The 24,425-nt window shown below is 42.2% G+C and overlaps 10 non-coding genes across 10 annotated transcripts; all 10 read right to left on the bottom strand.

Annotated features, from left to right (window-relative positions):
* Positions 1-90: 90 nt before the first annotated feature.
* LOC126279390 (U6 spliceosomal RNA) lies at positions 91-197 on the bottom strand. The gene has a single exon (XR_007550873.1). It is a non-coding gene; the product is annotated as a U6 spliceosomal RNA (small nuclear RNA).
* A 2,476-nt stretch (positions 198-2,673) lies between these two features.
* Positions 2,674-2,780, bottom strand: LOC126279391 (U6 spliceosomal RNA). The gene has a single exon (XR_007550874.1). It is a non-coding gene; the product is annotated as a U6 spliceosomal RNA (small nuclear RNA).
* Positions 2,781-5,256: 2,476 nt separating this feature from the next.
* Positions 5,257-5,363, bottom strand: LOC126279634 (U6 spliceosomal RNA). Its single transcript, XR_007551102.1, has one exon. It is a non-coding gene; the product is annotated as a U6 spliceosomal RNA (small nuclear RNA).
* A 2,476-nt stretch (positions 5,364-7,839) lies between these two features.
* Positions 7,840-7,946, bottom strand: LOC126279392 (U6 spliceosomal RNA). Its single transcript, XR_007550875.1, has one exon. It is a non-coding gene; the product is annotated as a U6 spliceosomal RNA (small nuclear RNA).
* Positions 7,947-10,422: 2,476 nt separating this feature from the next.
* Positions 10,423-10,529, bottom strand: LOC126279393 (U6 spliceosomal RNA). The gene has a single exon (XR_007550876.1). It is a non-coding gene; the product is annotated as a U6 spliceosomal RNA (small nuclear RNA).
* A 2,476-nt stretch (positions 10,530-13,005) lies between these two features.
* On the bottom strand, positions 13,006-13,112 carry LOC126279394 (U6 spliceosomal RNA). The gene has a single exon (XR_007550877.1). It is a non-coding gene; the product is annotated as a U6 spliceosomal RNA (small nuclear RNA).
* Positions 13,113-15,588: 2,476 nt separating this feature from the next.
* On the bottom strand, positions 15,589-15,695 carry LOC126279395 (U6 spliceosomal RNA). The gene has a single exon (XR_007550878.1). It is a non-coding gene; the product is annotated as a U6 spliceosomal RNA (small nuclear RNA).
* A 2,476-nt stretch (positions 15,696-18,171) lies between these two features.
* Positions 18,172-18,278, bottom strand: LOC126279396 (U6 spliceosomal RNA). The gene has a single exon (XR_007550879.1). It is a non-coding gene; the product is annotated as a U6 spliceosomal RNA (small nuclear RNA).
* A 2,476-nt stretch (positions 18,279-20,754) lies between these two features.
* On the bottom strand, positions 20,755-20,861 carry LOC126279397 (U6 spliceosomal RNA). The gene has a single exon (XR_007550880.1). It is a non-coding gene; the product is annotated as a U6 spliceosomal RNA (small nuclear RNA).
* A 2,477-nt stretch (positions 20,862-23,338) lies between these two features.
* Positions 23,339-23,445, bottom strand: LOC126279398 (U6 spliceosomal RNA). Its single transcript, XR_007550881.1, has one exon. It is a non-coding gene; the product is annotated as a U6 spliceosomal RNA (small nuclear RNA).
* Between the last annotated feature and the right edge of the window lie 980 nt (positions 23,446-24,425).

Consider the following 24,425-nt stretch of genomic DNA (forward strand, 5'->3'; position numbering starts at 1 on the left):
ACAAGTGGGTGCAGATATGAAGCGAAACTTGTGTAGTTGGCTGATGGTATTAGCAGCTGATGTGAGGCATGAGAGAGTGAGATTGCGAAAAAAAATGTGGAACGCTTCACGATTTTGCGTGTCATCCTTGCGCAGGGGCCATGCTAATCTTCTCTGTATCGTTCCAATTTTAGTATATGTACCGCCGAAGCGAGTACATTCGAGGAGCCCTCTGAAATTGTATATATAGTTATGGCGTCGCGTCAAACATGGTTCGGCTTGGACGTAGGTTTACACAGCTCTGGCGAGGAACACAAGGCCTGCCGAGTGCTAATTTGTGAACTAATTACTGCGAGGTGTCGTTCTTAGTAAGTGGCAGCTCTGTCAACTGTAGATTTGGCAGTTTTGGGTGTAAAACTTAGATCGTAGAGTCGTTTGCTCTCGCACCATCCACCCAGAGCAGCAGCAGTTTCACACAGCTGCCGCTAGGCGGCAGCAAGACGTGTTGGCAGCTATTGTCGCCATGTTCTCACATCCCGAGTTTAGTGTCTTATAGGCATACGTATGAAACACACTTCTCTAATGTGTGGGATAAATGACTCTGACTGGAGCAGGTAGCAGGTCTTCAAGACTCTCAAAACAAGCGAATATTTTGGCCAAACTGTCTTCACTGCTAACACAAATTGCATTACTCTTGCAGTGGTACTTTCTTACGATACCTATCGATTTAATTACAGAGTGCTCATATGCAATGCAACTTTTAACTCACACATCAAGTACAACACAAGAAGACACAGCCTGTGACCATGTAAATTACTGAGGAACTCCACAGAGTCCAAGCATGGTTCTATTCATCCAATGGCGCCAGAAGACAATAGTGACTGCAAGAAGAGACACAGTAGCCTCACGAACCATTAAAAACAGCATTCGTATTGCACACTTTGAAACACAGCAGTGTAGGTCATTACCAGGGCATGGATGGGTTAATGCGACTTGTGTGAGATAGTAGTAGGAATGATGGACATAGTTCCGTTTTCAGTACAATACCAGGTGATATATTTGTGTTGATCCAGGTGTACACAGGGCAGGTCTACTTCACAACAGTGAAACACTGTGATTGAGGTGTGTGAATGAGCCTAAAATATCGAGGGGACATGTGGTAAGAGAAACCAGGTTAGCATTGTGTTAGTAGCTGTAGTTATGTTCCTGTGAAATGTCAATCAGCTGTAATCCAGGTTGGTGAATGTTGTTATTGCAGGAAGAATTGCTAGTGCAGAACAACGAGTGATATATTCAGTATTTGAAAGCAGTTAATAACTGGGTAGCTACTGGTGTCATGTGACACAAACTGGTTTGTGATGTAGTTGTCTATTCCTGTAATATTGAAGCTTGCTAGTGTTTTGTGTCTTGACTGGCTCTGTATCTGCTTATGTGGTAGAGCTTCTGTGTATGTAACATGATGAATATTGCATGCAGAGTTTGTCCAATCTTTCTCCTAGACACAGGATGAGAGGTGCATCAGCTGCAATTGTGAACACCATCGACTTGTATCACATTGATGGGATTCAAAGTGCTGTCAAAATAGTAGAGTCTCACATCTAAATGCTATATGTTAATATTAGCATAGTGGTCTGCTGTCTAAACACTTCAGTGTTGTGGTATTCATTGGCTGACACTTTTGGAATTTATTTAAGTAACTGTATGTAATGGCAGATTGCCAGACATGTGGGAAAATACTTTGTGGGTCACACCAGTGAAATTTGTACATGACATGCTGATGCACCACAGATTTGCAGTAATAGTTGGTTTTTAGGTGAAGGGCAGTGGCTTATTACACAGGCAGATATGCTTCAGTTAAGAACCTGATGAGGTGTCACCTGCAGTCTGTATTATGAGGCTGCAGCTGGATAGCAAGGCCACTAGGAAAGTTACTTGAAACATAATGTTAAATAAACTTCCTGTAAAGGGGTAGCTTGCACACTTAATGATGAAAGATACACCTTCCTTCACATGTTTGTTTATGCTGCTCAAACAATTATGGCATCAGCTGCAGCCATGAAGATGAATAAAGATAAATATTGTGGGTCTGTGTGCAGACAGTATGTGATAGTGGCTTACAGGCACCAGAAGCTTTGTAGGCGTTAGAGAAAAATAAATATTAGGTAATGCAAGCTAATTTTAGAGCGCTAGAGTGTATTTAAGCAGTAGTCTAAGTGAAAGTATGTGAGTGAGAAAGATTTGGAACATGCAGCTATCTTGTGTAAAGTTGGTGTAAGGTTTCCAAATGTTGTGTGTGGCAGTAGGTGTGTGTTATGAAATGACATGATTGAGACAGTAGCAAGAGATGCTGTGACAGCTGAGTGTGATACTGAGGAAGAGAAGAGGCTTTTGCCTGTGCTAGGCTTAGCCTGGCTGTGATTTGTGTTGAAGGGGTGCTAGTGACATGTACTTGTGGTTTTGGTGTGCTTGCTGACTTGTTATTAGAGTGACATTTTAGATGTGCATTGGTGATGTAAGGGATAGGTTTATTGCCAGTTTTGTCATGTTCTGTTGTGAATGAAAGAAAGTGGAGGAGAACTGCGTAAATGGAGGGCATAGTTTGTGACAAGTGGGTGCAGATATGAAGCGAAACTTGTGTAGTTGGCTGATGGTATTAGCAGCTGATGTGAGGCATGAGAGAGTGAGATTGCGAAAAAAAATGTGGAACGCTTCACGATTTTGCGTGTCATCCTTGCGCAGGGGCCATGCTAATCTTCTCTGTATCGTTCCAATTTTAGTATATGTACCGCCGAAGCGAGTACATTCGAGGAGCCCTCCTAAATTGTATATATAGTTATGGCGTCGCGTCAAACATGGTTCGGCTTGGACGTAGGTTTACACAGCTCTGGCGAGGAACACAAGGCCTGCCGAGTGCTAATTTGTGAACTAATTACTGCGAGGTGTCGTTCTTAGTAAGTGGCAGCTCTGTCAACTGTAGATTTGGCAGTTTTGGGTGTAAAACTTAGATCGTAGAGTCGTTTGCTCTCGCACCATCCACCCAGAGCAGCAGCAGTTTCACACAGCTGCCGCTAGGCGGCAGCAAGACGTGTTGGCAGCTATTGTCGCCATGTTCTCACATCCCGAGTTTAGTGTCTTATAGGCATACGTATGAAACACACTTCTCTAATGTGTGGGATAAATGACTCTGACTGGAGCAGGTAGCAGGTCTTCAAGACTCTCAAAACAAGCGAATATTTTGGCCAAACTGTCTTCACTGCTAACACAAATTGCATTACTCTTGCAGTGGTACTTTCTTACGATACCTATCGATTTAATTACAGAGTGCTCATATGCAATGCAACTTTTAACTCACACATCAAGTACAACACAAGAAGACACAGCCTTTGACCATGTAAATTACTGAGGAACTCCACAGAGACCAAGCATGGTTCTATTCATCCAATGGCGCCAGAAGACAATAGTGACTGCAAGAAGAGACACAGTAGCCTCACGAACCATTAAAAACAGCATTCGTATTGCACACTTTGAAACACAGCAGTGTAGGTCATTACTAGGGCATGGATGGGTTAATGCGACTTGTGTGAGATAGTAGTAGGAATGATGGACATAGTTCCGTTTTCAGTACAATACCAGGTGATATATTTGTGTTGATCCAGGTGTACACAGGGCAGGTCTACTTGACAACAGTGAAACACTGTGATTGAGGTGTGTGAATGAGCCTAAAATATCGAGGGGACATGTGGTAAGAGAAACCAGGTTAGCATTGTGTTAGTAGCTGTAGTTATGTTCCTGTGAAATGTCAATCAGCTGTAATCCAGGTTGGTGAATGTTGTTATTGCAGGAAGAATTGCTAGTGCAGAACAAAGAGTGATAGATTTAGTATTTGAAAGCAGTTAATAACTGAGTAGCTACTGGTGTCATGTGACACAAACTGGTTTGTGATGTAGTTGTCTATTCCTGAAATCTTGAAGCTTGCTAGTGTTTTGTGTCTTGACTGGCTCTGTATCTGCTTATGTGGTAGAGCTTCTGTGTATGTAACATGATGAATATTGCATGCAGAGTTTGTCCAATCTTTCTCCTAGACACAGGATGAGAGGTGCATCAGCTGCAATTGTGAACACCATCGACTTGTATCACATTGATGGGATTCAAAGTGCTGTCAAAATAGTAGAGTCTCACATCTAAATGCTATATGTTAATATTAGCATACTGGTCTGCTGTCTAAACACTTCAGTGTTGTGGTATTCATTGGCTGACACTTTTGGAATTTATTTAGGTAACTGTATGTAATGGCAGATTGCCAGACATGTGGGAAAATACTTTGTGGGTCACACCAGTGAAATTTGTACATGACATGCTGATGCACCACAGATTTGCAGTAATAGTTGGTTTTTAGGTGAAGGGCAGTGGCTTATTACACAGGCAGATATGCTTCAGTTAAGAACCTGATGAGGTGTCACCTGCAGTCTGTATTATGAGGCTGCAGCTGGATAGCAAGGCCACTAGGAAAGTTACTTGAAACATAATGTTAAATAAACTTCCTGTAAAGGGGTAGCTTGCACACTTAATGATGAAAGATACACCTTCCTTCACATGTTTGTTTATGCTGCTCAAACAATTATGGCATCAGCTGCAGCCATGAAGATGAATAAAGATAAATATTGTGGGTCTGTGTGCAGACAGTATGTGATAGTGGCTTACAGGCACCAGAAGCTTTGTAGGCGTTAGAGAAAAATAAATATTAGGTAATGCAAGCTAATTTTAGAGCGCTAGAGTGTATTTAAGCAGTAGTCTAAGTGAAAGTATGTGAGTGAGAAAGATTTGGAACATGCAGCTATCTTGTGTAAAGTTGGTGTAAGGTTTCCAAATGTTGTGTGTGGCAGTAGGTGTGTGTTATGAAATGACATGATTGAGACAGTAGCAAGAGATGCTGTGACAGCTGAGTGTGATACTGAGGAAGAGAAGAGGCTTTTGCCTGTGCTAGGCTTAGCCTGGCTGTGATTTGTGTTGAAGGGGTGCTAGTGACATGTACTTGTGGTTTTGGTGTGCTTGCTGACTTGTTATTAGAGTGACATTTTAGATGTGCATTGGTGATGTAAGGGATAGGTTTATTGCCAGTTTTGTCATGTTCTGTTGTGAATGAAAGAAAGTGGAGGAGAACTGCGTAAATGGAGAGCATAGTTTGTGACAAGTGGGTGCAGATATGAAGCGAAACTTGTGTAGTTGGCTGATGGTATTAGCAGCTGATGTGAGGCATGAGAGAGTGAGATTGCGAAAAAAAATGTGGAACGCTTCACAATTTTGCGTGTCATCCTTGCGCAGGGGCCATGCTAATCTTCTCTGTATCGTTCCAATTTTAGTATATGTACCGCCAAAGCGAGTACATTCGAGGAGCCCTCTGAAATTGTATATATAGTTATGGCGTCGCGTCAAACATGGTTCGGCTTGGACGTAGGTTTACACAGCTCTGGCGAGGAACACAAGGCCTGCCGAGTGCTAATTTGTGAACTAATTACTGCGAGGTGTCGTTCTTAGTAAGTGGCAGCTCTGTCAACTGTAGATTTGGCAGTTTTGGGTGTAAAACTTAGATCGTAGAGTCGTTTGCTCTCGCACCATCCACCCAGAGCAGCAGCAGTTTCACACAGCTGCCGCTAGGCGGCAGCAAGACGTGTTGGCAGCTATTGTCGCCATGTTCTCACATCCCGAGTTTAGTGTCTTATAGGCATACGTATGAAACACACTTCTCTAATGTGTGGGATAAATGACTCTGACTGGAGCAGGTAGCAGGTCTTCAAGACTCTCAAAACAAGCGAATATTTTGGCCAAACTGTCTTCACTGCTAACACAAATTGCATTACTCTTGCAGTGGTACTTTCTTACGATACCCTTCGATTTAATTACAGAGTGCTCATATGCAATGCAACTTTTAACTCACACATCAAGTACAACACAAGAAGACACAGCCTGTGACCATCTAAATTACTGAGGAACTCCACAGAGACCAAGCATGGTTCTATTCATCCAATGGCGCCAGAAGACAATAGTGACTGCAAGAAGAGACACAGTAGCCTCACAAACCATTAAAAACAGCATTCGTATTGCACACTTTGAAACACAGCAGTGTAGGTCATTACTAGGGCATGGATGGGTTAATGCGACTTGTGTGAGATAGTAGTTGGAATGATGGACATAGTTCCATTTTCAGTACAATACCAGGTGATATATTTGTGTTGATCCAGGTGTACACAGGGCAGGTCTACTTGACAACAGTGAAACACTGTGATTGAGGTGTGTGAATGAGCCTAAAATATCGAGGGGACATGTGGTAAGAGAAACCAGGTTAGCATTGTGTTAGTAGCTGTAGTTATGTTCCTGTGAAATGTCAATCAGCTGTAATCCAGGTTGGTGAATGTTGTTATTGCAGGAAGAATTGCTAGTGCAGAACAAAGAGTGATAGATTTAGTATTTGAAAGCAGTTAATAACTGAGTAGCTACTGGTGTCATGTGACACAAACTGGTTTGTGATGTAGTTGTCTATTCCTGAAATCTTGAAGCTTGCTAGTGTTTTGTGTCTTGACTGGCTCTGTATCTGCTTATGTGGTAGAGCTTCTGTGTATGTAACATGATGAATATTGCATGCAGAGTTTGTCCAATCTTTCTCCTAGACACAGGATGAGAGGTGCATCAGCTGCAATTGTGAACACCATCGACTTGTATCACATTGATGGGATTCAAAGTGCTGTCAAAATAGTAGAGTCTCACATCTAAATGCTATATGTTAATATTAGCATACTGGTCTGCTGCCTAAACACTTCAGTGTTGTGGTATTCATTGGCTGACACTTTTGGAATTTATTTAGGTAACTGTATGTAATGGCAGATTGCCAGACATGTGGGAAAATACTTTGTGGGTCACACCAGTGAAATTTGTACATGACATGCTGATGCACCACAGATTTACAGTAATAGTTGGTTTTTAGGTGAAGGGCAGTGGCTTATTACACAGGCAGATATGCTTCAGTTAAGAACCTGATGAGGTGTCACCTGCAGTCTGTATTATGAGGCTGCAGCTGGATAGCAAGGCCACTAGGAAAGTTACTTGAAACATAATGTTAAATAAACTTCCTGTAAAGGGGTAGCTTGCACACTTAATGATGAAAGATACACCTTCCTTCACATGTTTTTTTCTGCTGCTCAAACAATTATGGCATCAGCTGCAGCCATGAAGATGAATAAAGATAAATATTGTGGGTCTGTGTGCAGACAGTATGTGATAGTGGCTTACAGGCACCAGAAGCTTTGTAGGCGTTAGAGAAAAATAAATATTAGGTAATGCAAGCTAATTTTAGAGCGCTAGAGTGTATTTAAGCAGTAGTCTAAGTGAAAGTATGTGAGTGAGAAAGATTTGGAACATGCAGCTATCTTGTGTAAAGTTGGTGTAAGGTTTCCAAATGTTGTGTGTGGCAGTAGGTGTGTGTTATGAAATGACATGATTGAGACAGTAGCAAGAGATGCTGTGACAGCTGAGTGTGATACTGAGGAAGAGAAGAGGCTTTTGCCTGTGCTAGGCTTAGCCTGGCTGTGATTTGTGTTGAAGGGGTGCTAGTGACATGTACTTGTGGTTTTGGTGTGCTTGCTGACTTGTTATTAGAGTGACATTTTAGATGTGCATTGGTGATGTAAGGGATAGGTTTATTGTCAGTTTTGTCATGTTCTGTTGTGAATGAAAGAAAGTGGAGGAGAACTGCGTAAATGGAGAGCATAGTTTGTGACAAGTGGGTGCAGATATGAAGCGAAACTTGTGTAGTTGGCTGATGGTATTAGCAGCTGATGTGAGGCATGAGAGAGTGAGATTGCGAAAAAAAATGTGGAACGCTTCACGATTTTGCGTGTCATCCTTGCGCAGGGGCCATGCTAATCTTCTCTGTATCGTTCCAATTTTAGTATATGTACCGCCGAAGCGAGTACATTCGAGGAGCCCTCTGAAATTGTATATATAGTTATGGCGTCGCGTCAAACATGGTTCGGCTTGGACGTAGGTTTACACAGCTCTGGCGAGGAACACAAGGCCTGCCGAGTGCTAATTTGTGAACTAATTACTGCGAGGTGTCGTTCTTAGTAAGTGGCAGCTCTGTCAACTGTAGATTTGGCAGTTTTGGGTGTAAAACTTAGATCGTAGAGTCGTTTGCTCTCGCACCATCCACCCAGAGCAGCAGCAGTTTCACACAGCTGCCGCTAGGCGGCAGCAAGACGTGTTGGCAGCTATTGTCGCCATGTTCTCACATCCCGAGTTTAGTGTCTTATAGGCATACGTATGAAACACACTTCTCTAATGTGTGGGATAAATGACTCTGACTGGAGCAGGTAGCAGGTCTTCAAGACTCTCAAAACAAGCGAATATTTTGGCCAAACTGTCTTCACTGCTAACACAAATTGCATTACTCTTGCAGTGGTACTTTCTTACGATACCTATCGATTTAATTACAGAGTGCTCATATGCAATGCAACTTTTAACTCACACATCAAGTACAACACAAGAAGACACAGCCTGTGACCATGTAAATTACTGAGGAACTCCACAGAGACCAAGCATGGTTCTATTCATCCAATGGCGCCAGAAGACAATAGTGACTGCAAGAAGAGACACAGTAGCCTCACGAACCATTAAAAACAGCATTCGTATTGCACACTTTGAAACACAGCAGTGTAGGTCATTACTAGGGCATGGATGGGTTAATGCGACTTGTGTGAGATAGTAGTAGGAATGATGGACATAGTTCCGTTTTCAGTACAATACCAGGTGATATATTTGTGTTGATCCAGGTGTACACAGGGCAGGTCTACTTGACAACAGTGAAACACTGTGATTGAGGTGTGTGAATGAGCCTAAAATATCGAGGGGACATGTGGTAAGAGAAACCAGGTTAGCATTGTGTTAGTAGCTGTAGTTATGTTCCTGTGAAATGTCAATCAGCTGTAATCTAGGTTGGTGAATGTTGTTATTGCAGGAAGAATTGCTAGTGCAGAACAAAGAGTGATAGATTTAGTATTTGAAAGCAGTTAATAACTGAGTAGCTACTGGTGTCATGTGACACAAACTGGTTTGTGATGTAGTTGTCTATTCCTGAAATCTTGAAGCTTGCTAGTGTTTTGTGTCTTGACTGGCTCTGTATCTGCTTATGTGGTAGAGCTTCTGTGTATGTAACATGATGAATATTGCATGCAGAGTTTGTCCAATCTTTCTCCTAGACACAGGATGAGAGGTGCATCAGCTGCAATTGTGAACACCATCGACTTGTATCACATTGATGGGATTCAAAGTGCTGTCAAAATAGTAGAGTCTCACATCTAAATGCTATATGTTAATATTAGCATACTGGTCTGCTGTCTAAACACTTCAGTGTTGTGGTATTCATTGGCTGACACTTTTGGAATTTATTTAGGTAACTGTATGTAATGGCAGATTGCCAGACATGTGGGAAAATACTTTGTGGGTCACACCAGTGAAATTTGTACATGACATGCTGATGCACCACAGATTTGCAGTAATAGTTGGTTTTTAGGTGAAGGGCAGTGGCTTATTACACAGGCAGATATGCTTCAGTTAAGAACCTGATGAGGTGTCACCTGCAGTCTGTATTATGAGGCTGCAGCTGGATAGCAAGGCCACTAGGAAAGTTACTTGAAACATAATGTTAAATAAACTTCCTGTAAAGGGGTAGCTTGCACACTTAATGATGAAAGATACACCTTCCTTCACATGTTTGTTTATGCTGCTCAAACAATTATGGCATCAGCTGCAGCCATGAAGATGAATAAAGATAAATATTGTGGGTCTGTGTGCAGACAGTATGTGATAGTGGCTTACAGGCACCAGAAGCTTTGTAGGCGTTAGAGAAAAATAAATATTAGGTAATGCAAGCTAATTTTAGAGCGCTAGAGTGTATTTAAGCAGTAGTCTAAGTGAAAGTATGTGAGTGAGAAAGATTTGGAACATGCAGCTATCTTGTGTAAAGTTGGTGTAAGGTTTCCAAATGTTGTGTGTGGCAGTAGGTGTGTGTTATGAAATGACATGATTGAGACAGTAGCAAGAGATGCTGTGACAGCTGAGTGTGATACTGAGGAAGAGAAGAGGCTTTTGCCTGTGCTAGGCTTAGCCTGGCTGTGATTTGTGTTGAAGGGGTGCTAGTGACATGTACTTGTGGTTTTGGTGTGCTTGCTGACTTGTTATTAGAGTGACATTTTAGATGTGCATTGGTGATGTAAGGGATAGGTTTATTGCCAGTTTTGTCATGTTCTGTTGTGAATGAAAGAAAGTGGAGGAGAACTGCGTAAATGGAGAGCATAGTTTGTGACAAGTGGGTGCAGATATGAAGCGAAACTTGTGTAGTTGGCTGATGGTATTAGCAGCTGATGTGAGGCATGAGAGAGTGAGATTGCGAAAAAAAATGTGGAACGCTTCACGATTTTGCGTGTCATCCTTGCGCAGGGGCCATGCTAATCTTCTCTGTATCGTTCCAATTTTAGTATATGTACCGCCGAAGCGAGTACGTTCGAGGAGCCCTCTGAAATTGTATATATAGTTATGGCGTCGCGTCAAACATGGTTCGGCTTGGACGTAGGTTTACACAGCTCTGGCGAGGAACACAAGGCCTGCCGAGTGCTAATTTGTGAACTAATTACTGCGAGGTGTCGTTCTTAGTAAGTGGCAGCTCTGTCAACTGTAGATTTGGCAGTTTTGGGTGTAAAACTTAGATCGTAGAGTCGTTTGCTCTCGCACCATCCACCCAGAGCAGCAGCAGTTTCACACAGCTGCCGCTAGGCGGCAGCAAGACGTGTTGGCAGCTTTTGTCGCCATGTTCTCACATCCCGAGTTTAGTGTCTTATAGGCATACGTATGAAACACACTTCTCTAATGTGTGGGATAAATGACTCTGACTGGAGCAGGTAGCAGGTCTTCAAGACTCTCAAAACAAGCGAATATTTTGGCCAATCTGTCTTCACTGCTAACACAAATTGCATTACTCTTGCAGTGGTACTTTCTTACGATACCTATCGATTTAATTACAGAGTGCTCATATGCAATGCAACTTTTAACTCACACATCAAGTACAACACAAGAAGACACAGCCTGTGACCATGTAAATTACTGAGGAACTCCACAGAGACCAAGCATGGTTCTATTCATCCAATGGCGCCAGAAGACAATAGTGACTGCAAGAAGAGACACAGTAGCCTCACGAACCATTATAAACAGCATTCGTATTGCACACTTTGAAACACAGCAGTGTAGGTCATTACTAGGGCATGGATGGGTTAATGCGACTTGTGTGAGATAGTAGTAGGAATGATGGACATAGTTCCGTTTTCAGTACAATACCAGGTGATATATTTGTGTTGATCCAGGTGTACACAGGGCAGGTCTACTTGACAACAGTGAAACACTGTGATTGAGGTGTGTGAATGAGCCTAAAATATCGAGGGGACATGTGGTAAGAGAAACCAGGTTAGCATTGTGTTAGTAGCTGTAGTTATGTTCCTGTGAAATGTCAATCAGCTGTAATCCAGGTTGGTGAATGTTGTTATTGCAGGAAGAATTGCTAGTGCAGAACAAAGAGTGATAGATTTAGTATTTGAAAGCAGTTAATAACTGAGTAGCTACTGGTGTCATGTGACACAAACTGGTTTGTGATGTAGTTGTCTATTCCTGAAATCTTGAAGCTTGCTAGTGTTTTGTGTCTTGACTGGCTCTGTATCTGCTTATGTGGTAGAGCTTCTGTGTATGTAACATGATGAATATTGCATGCAGAGTTTGTCCAATCTTTCTCCTAGACACAGGATGAGAGGTGCATCAGCTGCAATTGTGAACACCATCGACTTGTATCACATTGATGGGATTCAAAGTGCTGTCAAAATAGTAGAGTCTCACATCTAAATGCTATATGTTAATATTAGCATAGTGGTCTGCTGTCTAAACACATCAGTGTTGTGGTATTCATTGGCTGACACTTTTGGAATTTATTTAGGTAACTGTATGTAATGGCAGATTGCCAGACATGTGGGAAAATACTTTGTGGGTCACACCAGTGAAATTTGTACATGACATGCTGATGCACCACAGATTTGCAGTAATAGTTGGTTTTTAGGTGAAGGGCAGTGGCTTATTACACAGGCAGATATGCTTCAGTTAAGAACCTGATGAGGTGTCACCTGCAGTCTGTATTATGAGGCTGCAGCTGGATAGCAAGGCCACTAGGAAAGTTACTTGAAACATAATGTTAAATAAACTTCCTGTAAAGGGGTAGCTTGCACACTTAATGATGAAAGATACACCTTCCTTCACATGTTTGTTTATCCTGCTCAAACAATTATGGCATCAGCTGCAGCCATGAAGATGAATAAAGATAAATATTGTGGGTCTGTGTGCAGACAGTATGTGATAGTGGCTTACAGGCACCAGAAGCTTTGTAGGCGTTAGAGAAAAATAAATATTAGGTAATGCAAGCTAATTTTAGAGCGCTAGAGTGTATTTAAGCAGTAGTCTAAGTGAAAGTATGTGAGTGAGAAAGATTTGGAACATGCAGCTATCTTGTGTAAAGTTGGTGTAAGGTTTCCAAATGTTGTGTGTGGCAGTAGGTGTGTGTTATGAAATGACATGATTGAGACAGTAGCAAGAGATGCTGTGACAGCTGAGTGTGATACTGAGGAAGAGAAGAGGCTTTTGCCTGTGCTAGGCTTAGCCTGGCTGTGATTTGTGTTGAAGGGGTGCTAGTGACATGTACTTGTGGTTTTGGTGTGCTTGCTGACTTGTTATTAGAGTGACATTTTAGATGTGCATTGGTGATGTAAGGGATAGGTTTATTGCCAGTTTTGTCATGTTCTGTTGTGAATGAAAGAAAGTGGAGGAGAACTGCGTAAATGGAGAGCATAGTTTGTGACAAGTGGGTGCAGATATGAAGCGAAACTTGTGTAGTTGGCTGATGGTATTAGCAGCTGATGTGAGGCATGAGAGAGTGAGATTGCGAAAAAAAATGTGGAACGCTTCACGATTTTGCGTGTCATCCTTGCGCAGGGGCCATGCTAATCTTCTCTGTATCGTTCCAATTTTAGTATATGTACCGCCGAAGCGAGTACATTCGAGGAGCCCTCTGAAATTGTATATATAGTTATGGCGTCGCGTCAAACATGGTTCGGCTTGGACGTAGGTTTACACAGCTCTGGCGAGGAACACAAGGCCTGCCGAGTGCTAATTTGTGAACTAATTACTGCGAGGTGTCGTTCTTAATAAGTGGCAGCTCTGTCAACTGTAGATTTGGCAGTTTTGGGTGTAAAACTTAGATCGTAGAGTCGTTTGCTCTCGCACCATCCACCCAGAGCAGCAGCAGTTTCACACAGCTGCCGCTAGGCGGCAGCAAGACGTGTTGGCAGCTTTTGTCGCCATGTTCTCACATCCCGAGTTTAGTGTCTTATAGGCATACGTATGAAACACACTTCTCTAATGTGTGGGATAAATGACTCTGACTGGAGCAGGTAGCAGGTCTTCAAGACTCTCAAAACAAGCGAATATTTTGGCCAATCTGTCTTCACTGCTAACACAAATTGCATTACTCTTGCAGTGGTACTTTCTTACGATACCTATCGATTTAATTACAGAGTGCTCATATGCAATGCAACTTTTAACTCACACATCAAGTACAACACAAGAAGACACAGCCTGTGACCATGTAAATTACTGAGGAACTCCACAGAGACCAAGCATGGTTCTATTCATCCAATGGCGCCAGAAGACAATAGTGACTGCAAGAAGAGACACAGTAGCCTCACGAACCATTATAAACAGCATTCGTATTGCACACTTTGAAACACAGCAGTGTAGGTCATTACTAGGGCATGGATGGGTTAATGCGACTTGTGTGAGATAGTAGTAGGAATGATGGACATAGTTCCGTTTTCAGTACAATACCAGGTGATATATTTGTGTTGATCCAGGTGTACACAGGGCAGGTCTACTTGACAACAGTGAAACACTGTGATTGAGGTGTGTGAATGAGCCTAAAATATCGAGGGGACATGTGGTAAGAGAAACCAGGTTAGCATTGTGTTAGTAGCTGTAGTTATGTTCCTGTGAAATCTCAATCAGCTGTAATCCAGGTTGGTGAATGTTGTTATTGCAGGAAGAATTGCTAGTGCAGAACAAAGAGTGATAGATTTAGTATTTGAAAGCAGTTAATAACTGAGTAGCTACTGGTGTCATGTGACACAAACTGGTTTGTGATGTAGTTGTCTATTCCTGAAATCTTGAAGCTTGCTAGTGTTTTGTGTCTTGACTAGCTCTGTATCTGCTTATGTGGTAGAGCTTCTGTGTATGTAACATGATGAATATTGCATGCAGAGTTTGTCCAATCTTTCTCCTAGACACAGGATGAGAGGTGCATCAGCTGCAATTGTGAACACCATCGACTTGTGTCACATTGATGGGATTCAAAGTGCTGTCAAAATAGTAGAGTCTCACATCTAAATGCTATATGTTAATATTAGCATACTGGTCTGCTGTCTAAACACTTCAGTGTTGTGGTATTCATTGGCTGACACTTTTGGAATTTATTTAGGTAACTGTATGTAATGGCAGATTGCCAGACATGTGGGAAAATACTTTGTGGGTCACACCAGTGAAATTTGTACATGACATGCTGATGCACCACAGATTTGCAGTAATAGTTGGTTTTTAGGTGAAGGGCAGTGGCTTATTACACAGGCAGATATGCTTCAGTTAAGAACCTGATGAGGTGTCACCTGCAGTCTGTATTATGAGGCTGCAGCTGGATAGCAAGGCCACTAGGAAAGTTACTTGAAACATAATGTTAAATAAACTTCCTGTAAAGGGGTAGCTTGCACACTTAATGATGAAAGATACACCTTCCTTCACATGTTTGTTTATGCTGCTCAAACAATTATGGCATCAGCTGCAGCCATGAAGATGAATAAAGATAAATATTGTGGGTCTGTGTGCAGACAGTATGTGATAGTGGCTTACAGGCACCAGAAGCTTTGTAGGCGTTAGAGAAAAATAAATATTAGGTAATGCAAGCTAATTTTAGAGCGCTAGAGTGTATTTAAGCAGTAGTCTAAGTGAAAGTATGTGAGTGAGAAAGATTTGGAACATGCAGCTATCTTGTGTAAAGTTGGTGTAAGGTTTCCAAATGTTGTGTGTGGCAGTAGGTGTGTGTTATGAAATGACATGATTGAGACAGTAGCAAGAGATGCTGTGACAGCTGAGTGTGATACTGAGGAAGAGAAGAGGCTTTTGCCTGTGCTAGGCTTAGCCTGGCTGTGATTTGTGTTGAAGGGGTGCTAGTGACATGTACTTGTGGTTTTGGTGTGCTTGCTGACTTGTTATTAGAGTGACATTTTAGATGTGCATTGGTGATGTAAGGGATTGGTTTATTGCCAGTTTTGTCATGTTCTGTTGTGAATGAAAGAAAGTGGAGGAGAACTGCGTAAATGGAGAGCATAGTTTGTGACAAGTGGGTGCAGATATGAAGCGAAACTTGTGTAGTTGGCTGATGGTATTAGCAGCTGATGTGAGGCATGAGAGAGTGAGATTGCGAAAAAAAATGTGGAACGCTTCACGATTTTGCGTGTCATCCTTGCGCAGGGGCCATGCTAATCTTCTCTGTATCGTTCCAATTTTAGTATATGTACCGCCGAAGCGAGTACATTCGAGGAGCCCTCTGAAATTGTATATATAGTTATGGCGTCGCGTCAAACATGGTTCGGCTTGGACGTAGGTTTACACAGCTCTGGCGAGGAACACAAGGCCTGCCGAGTGCTAATTTGTGAACTAATTACTGCGAGGTGTCGTTCTTAGTAAGTGGCAGCTCTGTCAACTGTAGATTTGGCAGTTTTGGGTGTAAAACTTAGATCGTAGAGTCGTTTGCTCTCGCACCATCCACCCAGAGCAGCAGCAGTTTCACACAGCTGCCGCTAGGCGGCAGCAAGACGTGTTGGCAGCTATTGTCGCCATGTTCTCACATCCCGAGTTTAGTGTCTTATAGGCATACGTATGAAACACACTTCTCTAATGTGTGGGATAAATGACTCTGACTGGAGCAGGTAGCAGGTCTTCAAGACTCTCAAAACAAGCGAATATTTTGGCCAAACTGTCTTCACTGCTAACACAAATTGCATTACTCTTGCAGTAGTACTTTCTTACGATACCTATCGATTTAATTACAGAGTGCTCATATGCAATGCAACTTTTAACTCACACATCAAGTACAACACAAGAAGACACAGCCTGTGACCATGTAAATTACTGAGGAACTCCACAGAGACCAAGCATGGTTCTATTCATCCAATGGCGCCAGAAGACAATAGTGACTGCAAGAAGAGACACAGTAGCCTCACGAACCATTAAAAACAGCATTCGTATTGCACACTTTGAAACACAGCAGTGTAGGTCATTACCAGGGCATGGATGGGTTAATGCGACTTGTGTGAGATAGTAGTAGGAATGATGGACATAGTTCCGTTTTCAGTACAATACCAGGTGATGTATTTGTGTTGATCCAGGTGTACACAGGGCAGGTCTACTTGACAACAGTGAAACACTGTGATTGAGGTGTGTGAATGAGCCTAAAATATCGAGGGGACATGTGGTAAGAGAAACCAGGTTAGCATTGTGTTAGTAGCTGTAGTTATGTTCCTGTGAAATGTCAATCAGCTGTAATCCAGGTTGGTGAATGTTGTTATTGCAGGAAGAATTGCTAGTGCAGAACAAAGAGTGATAGATTTAGTATTTGAAAGCAGTTAATAACTGAGTAGCTACTGGTGTCATGTGACACAAACTGGTTTGTGATGTAGTTGTCTATTCCTGAAATCTTGAAGCTTGCTAGTGTTTTGTGTCTTGACTGGCTCTGTATCTGCTTATGTGGTAGAGCTTCTGTGTATGTAACATGATGAATATTGCATGCAGAGTTTGTCCAATCTTTCTCCTAGACACAGGATGAGAGGTGCATCAGCTGCAATTGTGAACACCATCGACTTGTATCACATTGATGGGATTCAAAGTGCTGTCAAAATAGTAGAGTCTCACATCTAAATGCTATATGTTAATATTAGCATACTGGTCTGCTGTCTAAACACTTCAGTGTTGTGGTATTCATTGGCTGACACTTTTGGAATTTATTTAGGTAACTGTATGTAATGGCAGATTGCCAGACATGTGGGAAAATACTTTGTGGGTCACACCAGTGAAATTTGTACATGACATGCTGATGCACCACAGATTTGCAGTAATAGTTGGTTTTTAGGTGAAGGGCAGTGGCTTATTACACAGGCAGATATGCTTCAGTTAAGAACCTGATGAGGTGTCACCTGCAGTCTGTATTATGAGGCTGCAGCTGGATAGCAAGGCCACTAGGAAAGTTACTTGAAACATAATGTTAAATAAACTTCCTGTAAAGGGGTAGCTTGCACACTTAATGATGAAAGATACACCTTCCTTCACATGTTTGTTTATGCTGCTCAAACAATTATGGCATCAGCTGCAGCCATGAAGATGAATAAAGATAAATATTGTGGGTCTGTGTGCAGACAGTATGTGATAGTGGCTTACAGGCACCAGAAGCTTTGTAGGCGTTAGAGAAAAATAAATATTAGGTAATGCAAGCTAATTTTAGAGCGCTAGAGTGTATTTAAGCAGTAGTCTAAGTGAAAGTATGTGAGTGAGAAAGATTTGGAACATGCAGCTATCTTGTGTAAAGTTGGTGTAAGGTTTCCAAATGTTGTGTGTGGCAGTAGGTGTGTGTTATGAAATGACATGATTGAGACAGTAGCAAGAGATGCTGTGACAGCTGAGTGTGATACTGAGGAAGAGAAGAGGCTTTTGCCTGTGCTAGGCTTAGCCTGGCTGTGATTTGTGTTGAAGGGGTGCTAGTGACATGTACTTGTGGTTTTGGTGTGCTTGCTGACTTGTTATTAGAGTGACATTTTAGATGTGCATTGGTGATGTAAGGGATAGGTTTATTGCCAGTTTTGTCATGTTCTGTTGTGAATGAAAGAAAGTGGAGGAGAACTGCGTAAATGGAGAGCATAGTTTGTGACAAGTGGGTGCAGATATGAAGCGAAACTTGTGTAGTTGGCTGATGGTATTAGCAGCTGATGTGAGGCATGAGAGAGTGAGATTGCGAAAAAAAATGTGGAACGCTTCACGATTTTGCGTGTCATCCTTGCGCAGGGGCCATGCTAATCTTCTCTGTATCGTTCCAATTTTAGTATATGTACCGCCGAAGCGAGTACATTCGAGCAGCCCTCTGAAATTGTATATATAGTTATGGCGTCGCGTCAAACATGGTTCGGCTTGGACGTAGGTTTACACAGCTCTGGCGAGGAACACAAGGCCTGCCGAGTGCTAATTTGTGAACTAATTACTGCGAGGTGTCGTTCTTAGTAAGTGGCAGCTCTGTCAACTGTAGATTTGGCAGTTTTGGGTGTAAAACTTAGATCGTAGAGTCGTTTGCTCTCGCACCATCCACCCAGAGCAGCAGCAGTTTCACACAGCTGCCGCTAGGCGGCAGCAAGACGTGTTGGCAGCTTTTGTCGCCATGTTCTCACATCCTGAGTTTAGTGTCTTATAGGCATACGTATGAAACACACTTCTCTAATGTGTGGGATAAATGACTCTGACTGGAGCAGGTAGCAGGTCTTCAAGACTCTCAAAACAAGCGAATATTTTGGCCAAACTGTCTTCACTGCTAACACAAATTGCATTACTCTTGCAGTGGTACTTTCTTACGATACCTATCGATTTAATTACAGAGTGCTCATATGCAATGCAACTTTTAACTCACACATCAAGTACAACACAAGAAGACACAGCCTGTGACCATGTAAATTACTGAGGAACTCCACAGAGACCAAGCATGGTTCTATTCATCCAATGGCGCCAGAAGACAATAGTGACTGCAAGAAGAGACACAGTAGCCTCACGAACCATTAAAAACAGCATTCGTATTGCACACTTTGAAACACAGCAGTGTAGGTCATTACTAGGGCATGGATGGGTTAATGCGACTTGTGTGAGATAGTAGTAGGAATGATGGACATAGTTCCGTTTTCAGTACAATACCAGGTGATATATTTGTGTTGATCCAGGTGTACACAGGGCAGGTCTACTTGACAACAGTGAAACACTGTGATTGAGGTGTGTGAATGAGCCTAAAATATCGAGGGGACATGTGGTAAGAGAAACCAGGTTAGCATTGTGTTAGTAGCTGTAGTTATGTTCCTGTGAAATGTCAATCAGCTGTAATCCAGGTTGGTGAATGTTGTTATTGCAGGAAGAATTGCTAGTGCAGAACAAAGAGTGATAGATTTAGTATTTGAAAGCAGTTAATAACTGAGTAGCTACTGGTGTCATGTGACACAAACTGGTTTGTGATGTAGTTGTCTATTCCTGAAATCTTGAAGCTTGCTAGTGTTTTGTGTCTTGACTGGCTCTGTATCTGCTTATGTGGTAGAGCTTCTGTGTATGTAACATGATGAATATTGCATGCAGAGTTTGTCCAATCTTTCTCCTAGACACAGGATGAGAGGTGCATCAGCTGCAATTGTGAACACCATCGACTTGTATCACATTGATGGGATTCAAAGTGCTGTCAAAATAGTAGAGTCTCACATCTAAATGCTATATGTTAATATTAGCATACTGGTCTGCTGTCTAAACACTTCAGTGTTGTGGTATTCATTGGCTGACACTTTTGGAATTTATTTAGGTAACTGTATGTAATGGCAGATTGCCAGACATGTGGGAAAATACTTTGTGGGTCACACCAGTGAAATTTGTACATGACATGCTGATGCACCACAGATTTGCAGTAATAGTTGGTTTTTAGGTGAAGGGCAGTGGCTTATTACACAGGCAGATATGCTTCAGTTAAGAACCTGATGAGGTGTCACCTGCAGTCTGTATTATGAGGCTGCAGCTGGATAGCAAGGCCACTAGGAAAGTTACTTGAAACATAATGTTAAATAAACTTCCTGTAAAGGGGTAGCTTGCACACTTAATGATGAAAGATACACCTTCCTTCACATGTTTGTTTATGCTGCTCAAACAATTATGGCATCAGCTGCAGCCATGAAGATGAATAAAGATAAATATTGTGGGTCTGTGTGCAGACAGTATGTGATAGTGGCTTACAGGCACCAGAAGCTTTGTAGGCGTTAGAGAAAAATAAATATTAGGTAATGCAAGCTAATTTTAGAGCGCTAGAGTGTATTTAAGCAGTAGTCTAAGTGAAAGTATGTGAGTGAGAAAGATTTGGAACATGCAGCTATCTTGTGTAAAGTTGGTGTAAGGTTTCCAAATGTTGTGTGTGGCAGTAGGTGTGTGTTATGAAATGACATGATTGAGACAGTAGCAAGAGATGCTGTGACAGCTGAGTGTGATACTGAGGAAGAGAAGAGGCTTTTGCCTGTGCTAGGCTTAGCCTGGCTGTGATTTGTGTTGAAGGGGTGCTAGTGACATGTACTTGTGGTTTTGGTGTGCTTGCTGACTTGTTATTAGAGTGACATTTTAGATGTGCATTGGTGATGTAAGGGATAGGTTTATTGCCAGTTTTGTCATGTTCTGTTGTGAATGAAAGAAAGTGGAGGAGAACTGCGTAAATGGAGAGCATAGTTTGTGACAAGTGGGTGCAGATATGAAGCGAAACTTGTGTAGTTGGCTGATGGTATTAGCAGCTGATGTGAGGCATGAGAGAGTGAGATTGCGAAAAAAAATGTGGAACGCTTCACGATTTTGCGTGTCATCCTTGCGCAGGGGCCATGCTAATCTTCTCTGTATCGTTCCAATTTTAGTATATGTACCGCCGAAGCGAGTACGTTCGAGGAGCCCTATGAAATTGTATATATAGTTATGGCGTCGCGTCAAACATGGTTCGGCTTGGACGTAGGTTTACACAGCTCTGGCGAGGAACACAAGGCCTGCCGAGTGCTAATTTGTGAACTAATTACTGCGAGGTGTCGTTCTTAGTAAGTGGCAGCTCTGTCAACTGTAGATTTGGCAGTTTTGGGTGTAAAACTTAGATCGTAGAGTCGTTTGCTCTCGCACCATCCACCCAGAGCAGCAGCAGTTTCACACAGCTGCCGCTAGGCGGCAGCAAGACGTGTTGGCAGCTTTTGTCGCCATGTTCTCACATCCCGAGTTTAGTGTCTTATAGGCATACGTATGAAACACACTTCTCTAATGTGTGGGATAAATGACTCTGACTGGAGCAGGTAGCAGGTCTTCAAGACTCTCAAAACAAGCGAATATTTTGGCCAAACTGTCTTCACTGCTAACACAAATTGCATTACTCTTGCAGTGGTACTTTCTTACGATACCTATCGATTTAATTACAGAGTGCTCATATGCAATGCAACTTTTAACTCACACATCAAGTACAACACAAGAAGACACAGCCTGTGACCATGTAAATTACTGAGGAACTCCACAGAGACCAAGCATGGTTCTATTCATCCAATGGCGCCAGAAGACAATAGTGACTGCAAGAAGAGACACAGTAGCCTCACGAACCATTAAAAACAGCATTCGTATTGCACACTTTGAAACACAGCAGTGTAGGTCATTACTAGGGCATGGATGGGTTAATGCGACTTGTGTGAGATAGTAGTAGGAATGATGGACATAGTTCCCTTTTCAGTACAATACCAGGTGATATATTTGTGTTGATCCAGGTGTACACAGGGCAGGTCTACTTGACAACAGTGAAACACTGTGATTGAGGTGTGTGAATGAGCCTAAAATATCGAGGGGACATGTGGTAAGAGAAACCAGGTTAGCATTGTGTTAGTAGCTGTAGTTATGTTCCTGTGAAATGTCAATCAGCTGTAATCCAGGTTGGTGAATGTTGTTATTGCAGGAAGAATTGCTAGTGCAGAACAAAGAGTGATAGATTTAGTATTTGAAAGCAGTTAATAACTGAGTAGCTACTGGTGTCATGTGACACAAACTGGTTTGTGATGTAGTTGTCTATTCCTGAAATCTTGAAGCTTGCTAGTGTTTTGTGTCTTGACTGGCTCTGTATCTGCTTATGTGGTAGAGCTTCTGTGTATGTAACATGATGAATATTGCATGCAGAGTTTGTCCAATCTTTCTCCTAGACACAGGATGAGAGGTGCATCAGCTGCAATTGTGAACACCATCGACTTGTAACACATTGATGGGATTCAAAGTGCTGTCAAAATAGTAGAGTCTCACATCTAAATGCTATATGATAATATTAGCATACTGGTCTGCTGTCTAAACACTTCAGTGTTGTGGTATTCATTGGCTGACACTTTTGGAATTTATTTAGGTAACTGTATGTAATGGCAGATTGCCAGACATGTGGGAAAATACTTTGTGGGTCACACCAGTGAAATTTGTACATGACATGCTGATGCACCACAGATTTGCAGTAATAGTTGGTTTTTAGGTGAAGGGCAGTGGCTTATTACACAGGCAGATATGCTTCAGTTAAGAACCTGATGAGGTGTCACCTGCAGTCTGTATTATGAGGCTGCAGCTGGATAGCAAGGCCACTAGGAAAGTTACTTGAAACATAATGTTAAATAAACTTCCTGTAAAGGGGTAGCTTGCACACTTAATGATGAAAGATACACCTTCCTTCACATGTTTGTTTATGCTGCTCAAACAATTATGGCATCAGCTGCAGCCATGAAGATGAATAAAGATAAATATTGTGGGTCTGTGTGCAGACAGTATGTGATAGTGGCTTACAGGCACCAGAAGCTTTGTAGGCGTTAGAGAAAAATAAATATTAGGTAATGCAAGCTAATTTTAGAGCGCTAGAGTGTATTTAAGCAGTAGTCTAAGTGAAAGTATGTGAGTGAGAAAGATTTGGAACATGCAGCTATCTTGTGTAAAGTTGGTGTAAGGTTTCCAAATGTTGTGTGTGGCAGTAGGTGTGTGTTATGAAATGACATGATTGAGACAGTAGCAAGAGATGCTGTGACAGCTGAGTGTGATACTGAGGAAGAGAAGAGGCTTTTGCCTGTGCTAGGCTTAGCCTGGCTGTGATTTGTGTTGAAGGGGTGCTAGTGACATGTACTTGTGGTTTTGGTGTGCTTGCTGACTTGTTATTAGAGTGACATTTTAGATGTGCATTGGTGATGTAAGGGATAGGTTTATTGCCAGTTTTGTCATGTTCTGTTGTGAATGAAAGAAAGTGGAGGAGAACTGCGTAAATGGAGAGCATAGTTTGTGACAAGTGGGTGCAGATATGAAGCGAAACTTGTGTAGTTGGCTGATGGTATTAGCAGCTGATGTGAGGCATGAGAGAGTGAGATTGCGAAAAAAAAATGTGGAACGCTTCACGATTTTGCGTGTCATCCTTGCGCAGGGGCCATGCTAATCTTCTCTGTATCGTTCCAATTTTAGTATATGTACCGCCGAAGCGAGTACATTCGAGGAGCCCTCTGAAATTGTATATATAGTTATGGCGTCGCGTCAAACATGGTTCGGCTTGGACGTAGGTTTACACAGCTCTGGCGAGGAACACAAGGCCTGCCGAGTGCTAATTTGTGAACTAATTACTGCGAGGTGTCGTTCTTAGTAAGTGGCAGCTCTGTCAACTGTAGATTTGGCAGTTTTGGGTGTAAAACTTAGATCGTAGAGTCGTTTGCTCTCGCACCATCCACCCAGAGCAGCAGCAGTTTCACACAGCTGCCGCTAGGCGGCAGCAAGACGTGTTGGCAGCTATTGTCGCCATGTTCTCACATCCCGAGTTTAGTGTCTTATAGGCATACGTATGAAACACACTTCTCTAATGTGTGGGATAAATGACTCTGACTGGAGCAGGTAGCAGGTCTTCAAGACTCTCAAAACAAGCGAATATTTTGGCCAAACTGTCTTCACTGCTAACACAAATTGCATTACTCTTGCAGTGGTACTTTCTTACGATACCTATCGATTTAATTACAGAGTGCTCATATGCAATGCAACTTTTAACTCACACATCAAGTACAACACAAGAAGACACAGCCTGTGACCATGTAAATTACTGAGGAACTCCACAGAGACCAAGCATGGTTCTATTCATCCAATGGCGCCAGAAGACAATAGTGACTGCAAGAAGAGACACAGTAGCCTCACGAACCATTAAAAACAGCATTCGTATTGCACACTTTGAAACACAGCAGTGTAGGTCATTACTAGGGCATGGATGGGTTAATGCGACTTGTGTGAGATAGTAGTAGGAATGATGGACATAGTTCCGTTTTCAGTACAATACCAGGTGATATATTTGTGTTGATCCAGGTGTACACAGGGCAGGTCTACTTGACAACAGTGAAACACTGTGATTGAGGTGTGTGAATGAGCCTAAAATATCGAGGGGACATGTGGTAAGAGAAACCAGGTTAGCATTGTGTTAGTAGCTGTAG

The sequence above is a fragment of the Schistocerca gregaria genome, chromosome 6, assembly GCF_023897955.1.
Source record: "Schistocerca gregaria isolate iqSchGreg1 chromosome 6, iqSchGreg1.2, whole genome shotgun sequence".
Classification (NCBI taxonomy): domain Eukaryota; kingdom Metazoa; phylum Arthropoda; class Insecta; order Orthoptera; family Acrididae; genus Schistocerca; species Schistocerca gregaria.